This window comes from Lutra lutra, chromosome 17, assembly GCF_902655055.1.
Source record: "Lutra lutra chromosome 17, mLutLut1.2, whole genome shotgun sequence".
Lineage (NCBI taxonomy): Eukaryota > Metazoa > Chordata > Mammalia > Carnivora > Mustelidae > Lutra > Lutra lutra.
Genome location: NC_062294.1, coordinates 11,338,958 through 11,353,227, shown reverse-complemented (window position 1 = coordinate 11,353,227; position 14,270 = coordinate 11,338,958). Strand labels below are relative to the sequence as shown.

Genomic DNA, 14,270 nt, shown 5'->3' with positions numbered 1-14,270 from the left:
AACATCAATATACGGAATGTCACTGTGTTTATTAGCCAAGAGATAGTGCATGTGATTAGGAATAAGTATTAATGTTAAACTTAGGAAGTATTGCCCTAAAAATTATGAAAATATATTTTACCAATCACTAACATTGGTAACAATAATTTTATTCAAATTAAGTTTCTATTAATCAATATTTTAATAGTACTACCTCATTATATTGATAAAATATAATTATTAATTATTTCATAACCCTGTCTCAATAATATGAGCCCAGATGATATAAATATATGAATAAATTTAGAATTTATGATATGTTTCCTATTAGAACACTCAGTTATAATCGTTTAATATTTTTGTTAATTATTATATCATTTTAAATTATAGTTATTATTATATCTTTTAAAGTTACCCTTTTATTTTAGATGCTTTCACATTGTTCTGGTTTCCTAAGATATTCATGCCACTTTTCTCTTGACTTCCAGACTTCATAAAACTCAACATATCACTGAATCCTGCTGTCTTAAAATCTGAGGCCTCTCACTGTCTGGGTGCTACCGGAAGATATGTAAGTTCTATTGTCAATCACATTTTATTTGTAGTATTCAAATTAAGAAGTTCAAAATAAAAAGTGAAATTCCAAGAATGTGAATTTTATTAAATTTATTATAAATTATAAAATTCACATTTTATTAAAAGGATCCTGGGATCCTTCAGAACTCTCTCATGTGTGTATGACCATGGGGGCCGGGGCATTTCTCCATGAATAAATTGGGGAAGCTGGGATGCTAATAACATGCGAGAAAGTGTGAGGCCCTGGGCACTTGACATAAGTGGCCAGAAATAACATAATGTGTTCAGATCTTAAGATTTCCATTGCACAAACTTTATGTCCTATCACATCTTATCTCATCTTGCATTCATTATAGCACATACCTTACTGTTTATTGCTAATAATCTAGGGTAACACTTTCTTCATATTCCTTAGAACAGAATGCATACTATTTATGAATAAATATATATGTATATATATTTATTTATAGAACACTTATGCACTTATATATTCTGATAATATTCTTCTTTTTTTTTAAAGATTTTTTATTTATTTATGACAGAGAGAGAGATCACAAGTAGGCAGAGAGGCAGGCAGAGAGAGAGGAGGAAGCAGACTCCCTGCTGAGCAGAGAGCCCGACGTGGGGCTCAATCCCAGGACCCTGAGATCATGACCTGAGCCGAAGGCAGCGGCTTAATCCACTGAGCCACTCAGGCGCCCCTGATAATATTCTTCTTTTATTATTTTTTATTCTTCTGTTATTTTGTCTCAGAAAAGACCAGTTGGGGCGCCTGGGTGGCTCAGTGGGTTAAAGTCTCTGCTTTCGGCTCAAGTCATGATCCTGGGGTCCTGGGATCGAGCCCCGCATCGGGCTCTCTGCTCAGCAGGGAGCCTGCTTCCTCCTCTCTCTCTGCTTGCCTCTCTGCCTACTTGTGATCTCCGTCAAATAAATAAATAAAATCTTAAAAAAAAAGAGAGAGAAAGAAAAGACCAGTTGCCTTTCTGAAACCTGAAGTGTCCCAAATATTCTAACAATTCTATAAATTAGATATTCTATTTGATAATATTCTATCAGAAGAAATATGTAAAGAATGGTTTAACCAAATAATCATGCCTCAATTCTAAAATCTCTCCTCCTTTCTGATTTTGTTTTTCTTGATTATTTACATATCTCTCAGTCCACTGAGGAAGTACAAAGTATCATTAAAGAAAATGATCCTATCTGCTGAAACTCAGATTCCATATTTTGTTTTAAGGCGCCTTGGTTAATGCAGTTATTTAAAAAAGTTTTTGTTTTTTATTTTTATTTTTTATTTTTATTTTTTTTTTTAAAGATTTTATTTATTTATTTGACAGAGAGAGACCAAGCAGGCAGAGAGGCAGGCAGAGAGAGAGAGAGGAGGAAGCAGGCTCCTTGCCAAGCAGAGAGCCCGATGCGGGACCCGATCCCAGGACCCTGAGATCATGACCTGAGCCGAAGGCAGAGGCTTAACCCACTGAGCCACCCAGGCGCCCAAAAGTTTTTGTTTTTTAGAACAAACCATGAAGTCATGCTGAATAGCTTTTGATTTATTCTGGAATGTATATTCACTTGCTACATGACTTTCCCCTCAACATCTGATTCTAAGACATCCTTAAGTTGAATTCAACATCCTAATCAAAATTCACAAACTTACACGCACATCAAGAGGAATACCAACTAAAGTTATGAAGAAAGACATAACTGGGAATGGGGTACCAAAGGGAGGGGTGGACACAGTGCCCAGCACGGTGAGCTCACAAACAGTTCTTCCCTGGGAGCTTGTTTGTCTGGGCCCATGTTAGGCTTAGTCCTGGACACCATCTGGGCACTCAGGCACCTTTGATATCGAGGGACACTTCATGTAAATCAGTACTCAGTGATGTGTCTGGGTGTCAGGTCTCACCTTGGGTCATGTCAGGGGTGCAGGGCATCGGGCCTGGCCGTTATGACAATTTGTTCAGGTACAGGTTGTATCAGGAAGCCTCCAGGCAGAGACCGTGCTAGATAGTCACTTAGGATGAAAATACATCAACCTGGGGCGCCTGGGTGGCTCAGTGGGTTGAGCCTCTGCCTCAGCTCAAGTCATGATCTCAGGGTCCTGGGATCGAGCCCCACGTTGGGCTCTCTGCTCAGCAAACTCTTGCAAAGAGGCGACCCTGACCCGTCAGTTTGATTCTCGATGCTTGGCGCAAAATAAAGCTTTGCTTGACCTTCGCTTTGTATCAGTCTCGCTCCTTTGATTACGGACCCTAACAGAAATAAAATTCCTTCAGAGAGGATGGATGCTCTGAGGCCCTGAATAGGGAGAAGGAAGGGCAGGGATGAGTGAGCGAGCACAGACGCTAGCCTGCGATGGTCAGGAAAGGCGCTTCCAGAAGCCAGGGCAGCGTTGGTATCTCAATGAAGAAGGCAGCACCCACCTGTCTGGGGGAAAGGTGCTCCTGGCAGAGGAAACAGTGTGGGATCTGAGACAAAACAAACAGACAAACAGACAAAAACTGACCTTGACATATTAACAGAACGTTAGGAAGCTTAGAGTTCTAAACTGTCCATGAACCTTCATTCCAGCTGTCACTGGGCTGGCAGGCAGTGGCTGAGGGTGGATGGGGCCATCTATGAGGGACAAAGGTTGGCAGCTTGGCCTTTGATATCCTTTCCAGCCCCAAGGCCAGACTTGTGATGGGGACAGGAGGTGAAGGGCACAGAATAGAGCAGTGGGTCAAGGTCCTAAAAACGTCTCTGTTAGAGTCATCATAATCCTGCTGGGAGCTGGCCTGGCTGGAGTGCTGGGTTTGTCCAGTGAATTTGGGAGGGGCCCGCCTGGGACACCTTTCAGAGATGAGACTGAGATTCGGTCTGAAGGATCATCCCAGGGAGCTTAGCTTGTGGACAGTGAGAAGCGCTTGGCCTTAGGGTTAAATATGAGTTCAGTGTTTCTCTTACACAATCTGATGACCCCATTTTTTCTGTGCCAACCTAAGTGAAATGTATCCTTTGAAAGGCTGGTTCTGGCATGTGTGGTGGTGGAGAGCCACATCAGGCTTCTGGTGGTGGAGAACACTGACTCCCAAGTGTAGGAAACTGGTTCACCTCTAAGAGCTGGTACCCCGTGCCACAGTTCCACTCCGAGGGTAAGGGGTGAAGGTAGTGGCATCAATACAAGTACGCGTGATAACTAGTGAAGAAAGGGATGCTTGGCCATACAAAATGTTTCATACCCTTACCCTTTCTTAAGTCAAAACTTGATCTTGTTAAACATATTAATGTTGTAACTAGAGTAGCTCAGCTCTTGTTATATCTGAAATAAATGTTGCATTCCAAATCTGGAGAGCCCACTCCTGTAAAATTCCCTCTTAGCTTTCATGGTAAGGGGACTTGTCAAACAAAGACAACCAAAATTCTGTTCTTACTTACACACCAGCAAAGAAAGCAGAAGAAAGAAAAAAGTCTCATTTTAAGAAAAAAGGAAATTCTGTTTCCGATGATGTTAGTGGACTCGTTAGTAGCCACAAAATACCACCTACAAATAGAGCAACAGGGAGACGCTGAATTTCAGAGCCACACCCACTGTTCTAGAGCACCGGCTAAGAATTACAATCCTATCAAGTTCCCACATGGGGCAGTGAGTGGTCTGAGTGAAAGCTTTTCCGGGCCACCCATGGCCAGGGGGAGGCAGACATCTTGCCACGCTCTGAACTAACGCCGGTGATACCGAATTGGATGTGAGGACTCGGGCAGAGGGAGCATCCCTGGGTTTCAGCTGTCAGTGTTGCAGAGCAACATAAGTTAATTTCCAGTGTTGCTTTATGGGCCCTCTCCCCTCTGTTCCCATGGTTACCTCCAAAATGTTTTTGCCACTTGCAGAAAGAACCTCTGGTTCTAATTAGGACTGCATTTGCTCGTTTGCTGGTTACACTCCCATCGTTTCTTACCCACTCTCGGTGAGCCGGGAATGGCCGACTTCCTCTTCCCTGACCTTGCTCAGCTCCCAGGCCTGTTCCCGGGATCTGCACTCAAGGCTGAGCCCCTTCCCCCTGTGCCTGCTGAGGTCTGGCTTTGCCCTCGGAAGAGTGTGCTCGTAGGCCTCCAACCTGTGCACATGTGGCCTAAACGCATGCATACTTGCAGTCTCTGGAGCAGCTCCTCTTGAGTAAATGACCATTTCCCTCCACGAGAGGTCCTTGTACTGCCTCTGGTTGCCAACCAATAACAGCTTCCACAGAGGCGAGGCCAGGCCAGGCAGCTTTTCAGAGAAGGGGAAATGAGTGGAAATTCGGGGCGGATGTCCCAGACTGAGTGCTGATAACTTAGAAGGGGATCATAAAAACAGCAACTTCTTTTATCATGTGCTAAGAATTCTCTGCAAGTTCGTTTCGTTTAACCTGAGTACCTCGGTCAGAGTTGAGGCATTTGAGGGACCTGGTTTAGGGGACTTGGCCCCAAGAAACCCAGTTAGAAAGGTGTAGAGGCGAGCCCCATCCTTGGGCTTTGGAGCACGAGCTGACAACCCCATCTCAACGTTGCATAATTTGGAGCTTGTTTGAGCCTCAGTTTCCTCATCTCTACATGGGACTCCTGCACAGAATGGGGTCATCAGCGGGTTTTGAGGGGGTAACGTAGAGAACAGGGTGGAGTTCCTATCAAGGTCGGTGCTTTGTTGAGTTCCGCGCCTCACAAATATTGGCCGTGACTCTTAGCAAAGAGCTGAGTGTTGAGTGCTTGCCAGTCCCTCCTTGCTAGGGACTCTCCAAACCAGTGAAAAACCTGGGCTGGAGGTCTGGTGGCCCTCCCTCCCTCCCCACCTCTCTCCCCGCCCCTCCCTCCCTTCCTTCCTTCCTTCCTTCCTTCCAAGATTTTATTATTTATTTGGTTGTCAGAGAGAGAGAGAGAGAGAGAGCAAGCACAAGCAGGGGGAGCGACAGGCAGAGCAGGCAGAGGGAGAAGCAGGCTCCCCGCTGAGCAGGGAGCCCAATGTGGGACTTGATCCCAGGGCTCTGGGATCATGCCCTGAGCTGAAGGCAGATGCTTAACCAACTGAACCACCCAGGCATCCCTGGTGGCTTTTCTTTTACCACAAAAGCACCTGAGCTCCTTCCTGCTCAGTGCCCAGGACAGGAAGCAGGGCTACCCTACCATGTCTCCTCTTCTTTCCCCACAATCTTGACCTTCCCCTCCCTTCTCCGTGAGCAGTGTTAATCTGGAATCTTTGGCCTGAAACCCACACCGGAGAGAGGAGCCATTTCTAGGGCAAAGCCTGTGTTCTTCAGGGAACGTTTGGCCCATGGGAGTAGCAGGGTCCAGGCAAGTCTCCAAGGAGGCATCACCCGTATGTGGGTCCTGCCCTGGGAGGCCCACAATGGCTGTTTGGTCAGGTCTGAAGTTTCATGGGTGTCTTTCCACTGGATTCACTTGTTCATTTCATGCTTAGTTTCCCAAATCCTTGAGTGACTGTCAGGTGCTTGACAGGAGGGAGGGCTTAGCAGAAATAAGATCATCTCTCTGCCCTACTTGCCCTTGTAGTACAAGTGATGCAGAAATACATGTGAATAAACATGGAAATAGATGATTTCTGAAAGGATCATGGTTCTAAGGTCATAAATAGGGTGAGGGAATAGAGAGGAATGAGTGAGCAGAGCCACTGTCCTGGGGTGGTCTGGAAAGGGCACCTTCAGAAGATAGGACCAGTATTGGTATCTAAATGAAAGAGGCAGCACCCACCCATCTGGGGAAAGGTGTTTCTGGCAGAGGAAATTATTCAAGTGACCTTAAGATGCTTTTCGGATAGAAGGATGGTCACTGTCTGAGTAGGAGGGTCTTGGACATAAGCATGTCTAGACCAGGAGCATGGATTTGAATCTCAGTATGATTTGGAGTCATTGGTGGGCTTTAAGCGTCATGGACTCATGGTATTATTTAGGGTGTTAAATTGTTTCCACTGGCTGTGCTGTTGTAAAGGTGAGACAGTTCAGGGAAGGAGAGCCTTCTCCTCAGGCCTGAGCCAACCTCAGGGTTGAAGCCTCTGAGATCCTGTCTAGTCCCAAATCCAGGCTTGTGATGGGGCAGGGTGGTACAGGACACAGGACAGGGAAGGGAGGTGGGGTCACCTTTCTAACTTTGTCTGGGGCAGGCCTTGGGTAAAGAGTGGCTGGGCTAGGGTCACCTGGGTGGCTCAGTAGGTTAAAGCCTCTGCCTTCGGCTCAGGTCATGGTCTCAGGGTCCTGGGATCGAACCCCACATCGGGCTCTCTGCTCAGCATGGAGCCTGCTTCCTCCTCTCTCTCTGCCTGCCTCTCTGCCCACTTGTGATCTCTGTCTGTCAAATAAATAAAATTTAAAAATTAAAAAAAAAAAAGAGTGGCTGGGCTTGACCTATGAACTTGGGTCGCCTTTCAGTGTCAAGGTTAAGGTTGCCTCCCAGTCAAGCACCCCAAGGAGGGCAGGTTGAGCAGGGTTAAATCTGATTCCCATTCACATCAGGCACAAAATAATCCACAATCCTCAGTGTTGTAATTTGATCAGGTCCCCCATTGAGATGTTGTGTAATCACTTTCTACAATGACAATAAAACCAGAAGAACAACATCAAAATTATTTTTTAAAAAAGGCAAAATGAAACACTGGCCTCCTGGATTATTTTAGAAGACTTGCTAAAAACAATAAAAAGCTGTAATTAGGGCGCCTGGGTGGCTCAATGGGTTAAGCCCCTGCCTTCGGCTCAGGTGATGATCTCAGGGGTCCTGGGATCGAGTCCCACATTGGGCTCTCTGCTTGGCGGGAGCCTGCTTCCCTCTCTCTCTCTCGCTCTGCCTGCCTCTCTGCCTGCTTGTGATCTCTCTCTGTCAAATAAATAAAATCTTAAAAAAAAAAGCTGTAATTATGCTGCTTGCAAATAGGATAAAATGAAGCAATTAACTTAGTGTCACATTGAAGTAATCCACAACTATAGAACATTGTCTATGTAGTATAATCCCAAGTGGTTTTCACTGTAGACATTACAGAATCAATTAATAGCCATAAGACTCAAATAGTATTAGAAAATTATTTGAGTGGAGAGAAAACATCTTGCTGTGGTCTGGTTCTGTAGCTGTAGGATCAATGGAAGGTGGAGTCAGCTCAGTGGTGACTCACTTCTGTTTTCAGGCTGTGTAGACAGCCTTCAATGTGGAGACATTTCCTGTGGCTGATGGAGGATGGAGAGGCCAGGGAAGCCCCTTGGTGGAGAAGATTCCTAGGCAATTTCTTCTGAAATTCTGGAATGGGGGAAGACCAGAGAGTTCTATCCCCCATGAGCAATCCCCTTAAGGTTTTCTAAAACATCTGAAGTCTGAAAAGGGGCAAGGGGGGAGGACCAGAGTCTAGGTCAATGGAATTTGGATCCTGTGATTTGTGGAGTCAAAAGAAATTCCCAAGCTGCTGTCTGCACCAGGAGGACCAGGATACCCTGGCTATCCTGAGATCTTGAAAAAGATCTGTGTCAGGATGGAGCTGACCTGCCAGAGGGGTCTTTCCCCTGGTCTCCCGATCCTTGGAGGGACCCTGGATCCTCAGCCAGCCATAGCCTAATGGGGTTCCTTCCTTGGGGGGTCTGGACATCCAGAGGATGTCCTGGTGGTCTCTGTCCTCTGCCAAATGTCCTATTTGTAATATCAGGGACATAAAGATATTTTTTCGGAAACTTACATTGTTTCTTAGTTTTTCTTTTTCCTTCTCCACCCTCCCCCACCAGGTATGCACTTTCTTTTCTTAAGCTATGGAGGTGTCTCTCAGCCAACAGTGCTCCTGACTCATAGTCATGAGCTCTTTGAATAGGATTCAATAATAACACATGATTCTTTAGAATTTTCCTGACAGAATTTTGGCTTGTATTTTGTAGGTGTCCAGCTCTTTGCATTAATGGTCTTGTCATATGATTTTGAAGGAGTGTCCTACATCTCTGCAGGGTACATCGTCTCTAAATCAGGTATTTGGTGAAAATGATTTTTATGCAGATATACTTGAAGGAGGATAAGAGCTGTGGTGTCTCCCTTTCTAACTGTGCCTTTTTTTTTTTTCTTTTTTCCCTGATTTCTGTGAAACTTTTCTGGTTTAGAGACATTTCAGATGATCTTTCAAGGCACTGATTATTTCCTATTTTTCAGTTCAGTTAGAATGGTCTCTTTAGGAGTTTTTAAATGAGTGTTTAAACTCAAGCCACACCAATCATTGTATTTCCTTTGGTTCACCTTGCACTTGGTCCCGCCTTCTGGTGAACTTATATCATCCAGTTCCAGGCTTCCACCATCCAGTCTTCTCCTGGAGCAAGAGCCCCAGCCCTCATCTTCGTCATTGTCTACCCAGAAACTTGATCTGACTTTGTAAAAAGAGTTTTGTAATATTATTTTCTTTTGTGCAACAGATGTCTTCACTCTCTTGTTCATTCATTTGGTTTCTTTTGAAAACTGTGTCAGGCCTCCTTGAAGATGAGAATTTTTCTCCAGAGCATCTCTGAGAGCTCCCTGAATTTTTCCTTCATTTTCCCCGATGGTTTTTGCAGATGTTAACAGCTGCAGGGACTCGATTTGGGTACTCTGATGTAGCTGGTAAAGACTGCGTTTTTCTGGTATGTTGGTGATTAGCTCGACTTGTTTTTTTATCTTGACATTTGTCCTCTTTTGGTAGTTTTGGAATGTGTACTTTACACCCAAGTAAAAGGTCAGATGTTTCGGTCTTTATTCATGGTCTCCAGCTTTCCTGTTGCTGATACTGTGTCTCCCAGAAATGTGCCACTGAACTTGACTCAGGCCCTTCAAATTCAATTTAAAGATTTTTAAAAATTTTTATTTATTTATTTGACAGAGAGAGAGAGAGAGAGAGATCACAAGTAGGCAGAGAGGCAGGCAGAGAGAGAGGAGGAAGCAGGCTCCCTGCTGAGCAGAGAGCCCAATGTGGGGCTCGATCCCGTGACCCTGAGATCATGACTTGAGCCGAAGGCAGAGGCTTAACCCGCTGAGCCGCCCAGGCACCCCTCAAATTCATTTTAATTAGTCATAGCTACTCAAAAATGTGTTGTCTTTCCTCCAGAGGGACAGAATTTCCAGTGTCCACTTTTTTCTTTTTCGTTTTTCAAAAAGATTTTATTTATTTATTTGAGAGCGAGCATGCACACGCACAAGAGAGAGTGAGCACGGGGGAGCGGCAGGCAGAGGGAGATGGAGAAGCAGGCTCCCACTGAGCAGGGAGCCCAAAGTAGGGCTTGATCCCAGAACCCTGGGATCATGACCTTGAGCTGAAGGCAGATGCCCGATGGACTGAGCCACCCAGGCATCCCTCCAGTGTCCACTTTGTCTCTGTATGAAGTCAGATCTTTTTATTTATCTTTTTTTTTTTTTTTTTTTTTTTTTTTTTGGCGCCTGGGTGCCTCAGTGGGTTAAAGCCTCTGCCTTCGGTTCAGGTCATGATCCCAGGGTCCTGGGATCGAGCCCTGCATCAGGTTCTCTGCTCAGTGGGGAGCCTGCTTCTTCCTCTCTCTCTCTGCCTGCCTCTCTGCATACTTGTGATCTGTCTATTAAATAAATAAATAATCTTTATTTACCTATTTTTAAACTCAGATCTTGATAATGAAAAATCTGACCTTGACTATCACAACTGCACTGCACACAGCAGTGAGTGGGGAGCGGGGTCTGGTCTAAGGTGCCCTGGATGTGCTGCTACTGATTGGCCCCAGGACAAGCAGGACACAGAGGATCATGAATATGACATGAGGCCACTGTGGAGTCACCTCACATCCAGAGTTTCATTAACTTCAGAGAACATCAAGAGCATTATGCCTGGAACCAAACCAGTGCTGGGCAGCCAGGCGGACCTCAGCCGATGTGGGGGAGAGGGACAAATACAAAACCCTGGCCAGTGCTCTTCTTTCAAACACCTTTACTTGGGTCCCCAGGGGCACCCCCAGAGCTCCAAATACCTTGCCCCCACACACTATGCAGAGCAATTTTAGGTTTACAGAAAAAAATGAGCATAAAATACAAAGAGTTCTTATAAATACAGAATTTCTCCTATAATTAACAGCTTGTATTAGTGTGACACAGTTACAGTTGATAAGCAAATATTGACACATTATCATTAATGAGTCAAGATCCCCGGCTCTCTTCCTCTCCTTGCCTGTGGCCTAGGATCTCTTTCAAGGCAGAAATCAGAGGAAACTGTAGGGCTGACCTTGTTTGTTTCCTGTTTCACAGGACTCCTGTCCTTTATTGCCCGATATCCAGTGTCTTGCAAGTAGTTGTGTGGTGTATTTTATCTGTTTTTTTTTTTTCCCCCTCCCTGGGGAAAGGGCAAATTCATCTTGTATCATTCCACTATGGCCAGAAGCTAAGGTCTTATAGAGAGTATCTTTGAAACTGGGAAGACAGGATTGATTTACTGTGTTTTGAAGTCTACCACTAGGTGGCGATGTTGTACAACTGAGATGCTTTTCAGAAAAGGCCCAGGGCACAGAATTGCTAAGTTCTTTTTTTTTTTTTTTAAGATTATTTATTTATTTAGTTGACAGAGAGAGTCACAGCGAGAGAGGCAACACAAGCAGGAGGAATGGGAGAGGGAGAAGCAGGCTTCCCACAGAGCATGGAGCCCGATGTGGGGCTCCATACCAGGACTCGGATCATGACCTAAGCAGGAGACAGTCGCTGAACCAACTGAGCCACTCAGGCGCCCCCAGGATTTTTAAGTTCTTTTAAGAGATCTATGAAATCACATAGTTGTTATTAGTTTGGGTACACACATCTGTCTTGTTGAGCTCTACTTTATTTCTATATCTCTTTTTACTTCCATGTAAAATTTATAAAGATATTTTGCCTAGGGGCGCCTGGGTGGCTCAGTGGGTTAAAGCCTCTGCCTTCGGCTCAGGTCATGATCCCGGGGTCCTGGGATGGAGCCCCACATCGGGCTCTCTGCTCAGCAGGAGAGCCTGCTTCCTCCTCTCTCTCTCTCTCTCTCTCTGCCTGCCTGCCTGCCTACTTGTGATCTCTGTGAAATAAATAAATAAAATCTTAAAAAAAAAAAGATATTTTGCCTAAAATCATACATGTCATAGATTGACTATCATGTCTACTAGGACCCTGTAGGAGAAATGCTACCGTTGTTAAGAGTAGTTTTCCACCTCTAAATGGATTTAGATATATTTATGAAGAGTCAAGTAACATTCATTCCTGACGTGCAGAGAAGGATAAGATGTGTTTCTTTCCTCAGAGGGCTCCTGTCCACATGGCAGAGACACAGATGTGGACCCGCAGTGACCAACGAGGCATGCTTCACAGAGTAGGTGACCATCTATCGGGGTGCAAAGATGTGTAGAAATTTTTCACTGGGGAAGGGGGCAAATAATGGTCCATCCCCAGCAGTAGAAATATTATGTAGAAGGAGGTAGGTACTCAAAATATCATAACCAGATCAGAGACGATGGAGTGGGTCCACGCAGTTAGGAGGAATAAAAGAGTGGTAGGAAATAAGGATAAGGAAGGGGACCGGGACCACAGCGGGAAGGGCCAGATTTGCTACCTAAGGGCTTGGAATAGAACTTGTAGCCAGTGGAGAGTGAATAATAGTTTTCAATTAAGTGATCGATGTGATTAACATGGTGTTTTTGACTAGAGTCTCTAACCTACTATGCTGAACAGCCTTTATAATAAATGTTGTTTTAGTGAACATCCAATAAATTTTTACGTATATATAAGGTATATATATGTAGCACTATGCAGACATATTATGCACATTATAAAAGTTGCACAAAACTATGAAGCTTGTGGTAATAATGACATCGTCTTTGACAATTTAGAATTTTTTGCGGATTACGCATCAGGTCTGATTAGATCTGTGTTTTCAGTCATAGCAGAGCTAATTTGAGTGGGACGGAAGACATCTGAGTCTCAATGTCTTTCTCTTTATCTCTGGATCACTTCAAGGTATTTGAACATGGCAATGAATTTGCTCTCTTTCTTCAAGCCTGGCATACTGCCCACCTCACACACAAACAGTAGGATTGTTCTCCCAAGTCAATATTAGAGGTCTAACTTCTTTGTTATTTATTAATATAAGACAAGTGCAAATTGGAGACTTACTGTTTGATTTGTCCCCTGTGGAGCATCCGGGCAGCCTACAATACCCGTGTGCTCACACCCACCCAGGCTTTGTGGCTCTGGCTGCAGAACGTAGGTGGGAGACCAACGCAGACACCAATAGGAGCTTTTTGTCTGTTGGTAATCAGAGCAGAGATCAATTAAATCTGAGATAAACAGTTACCGGACAATTCAAATAATACATATTTCACTTCAGCCTCTTATAAATTAACAAAGCAAAATATTAAAAATAATAATTGTGTCCCCCAAAGTTCAGGTATTACAAGTGAACATAGTTTAGAATTATTTCGGAACAATACTTTGTGATAGATTCTCTGGTCAATGTGTTAGAAACAAGACCCCTTCACTGGTGACAATACAGCGAGAAGTCAGTAGCCTGTGACCCAGAAGAGAGGTTTCCCCAGAACCCGGCCATGCTAGCACCCTGTTCTAGGACTTCCAGCATCCAGAACTGTGAGAAGTAAGTATCTGTTAGTTACAAGTGGTGTTTTGTTACAGGAGCTCAAATGGACCAGGACCAAGAACAAAGATGAACAGGAATATTTAACCTAGGTTCTCTGCTGCAGTATTACAGAAGGTGCCCAGGGAGACTTGAATTGGCATTCATCTCTCCGTCTCTCTGCCCAAACACTAGCCCTTCATAAATGCATATGCCTACCTCACTGAAGATGTTGAGCCTCTCCCAGGTAGCAAGGAGCATCACACCCCCGCCTCAATTTTCCAGGTAGCTTTATTGTAAACCTTATAAATTACTGTTTATAAATTGTATCAAGTACATGAGAGATATTAAATAAATTCTGAGAAGGTTTGTTTCTTAATTAATATCATGTGAAGTATTAAGACCGCTGGCTTGAAAGAAATGGTTGTAAAAATCTATAGCTAGACCATTTGCAGCGGCCATTTCTTCACGCCCAGATTGCATCTTGACCTTGTTCATTGGTTGATTGGAAAATTGCATCCCTTTTCTTACTTCTGAGTGTGAGGGTGATATCAGTTCAGTGAGGCATTTCAGGATTTATAGTTTCTGAATTCCGTCTTCCAGAGAAAGTTGAAAGTATGCTTTTTCTCACTGCTAAACAGCAGAATTGTGGCTGTCTTTAGGCAAACACCTTTTGAAAGCTGAAACAGGTTGGGGTATCTGGGTGGCTCACTCAGTAAGCGACAGACTCTTGATTTGGGGTCAGGTCACGATCTCAGGGTCTTGAGATCAAGACCTTGCTTGGGGTTCTGTGCTCAGCAGGGAGTCTGCTTGTCCCTCTCCTTCTGCTCCTGCCCCTACTTGCCTGTACTCTCTCTCATTCTCTCTCTCCCCCAAATAAATAAATAAATAAATAAGTAAAATCTTGAAAGCTGAAAAAGCCTGGAGCTACATGTGTATAAAGGTATATGCACCAAATCTTAGGGGAGACTTTTTAAAGCAGACCCCGGTATAAACCTGATGTGAGTGGGACGCTTTTATTGATAAATTGATTTCTTACTTGGCCTTCAAACATCCGTTATTGGCATATGTCATGTTTCCACAATATTCTCTCTATAGGAGCTCCCTTGGTGTTTGCAAGCACAGGATGGCCCGATGAGCTGACCACTTCCCTGTGCAC

General features: G+C 44.3%; 1 long non-coding RNA gene across 1 annotated transcript; it reads left to right on the top strand.

Annotated features, from left to right (window-relative positions):
* The first annotated feature begins 487 nt into the window (after positions 1-487).
* Positions 488-13,597, top strand: LOC125089851 (uncharacterized). The gene is made up of 3 exons (XR_007124078.1): positions 488-550; positions 11,786-11,854; positions 13,171-13,597. It is a non-coding gene; the product is annotated as an uncharacterized LOC125089851 (long non-coding RNA).
* The last annotated feature ends 673 nt before the right edge of the window (positions 13,598-14,270 follow it).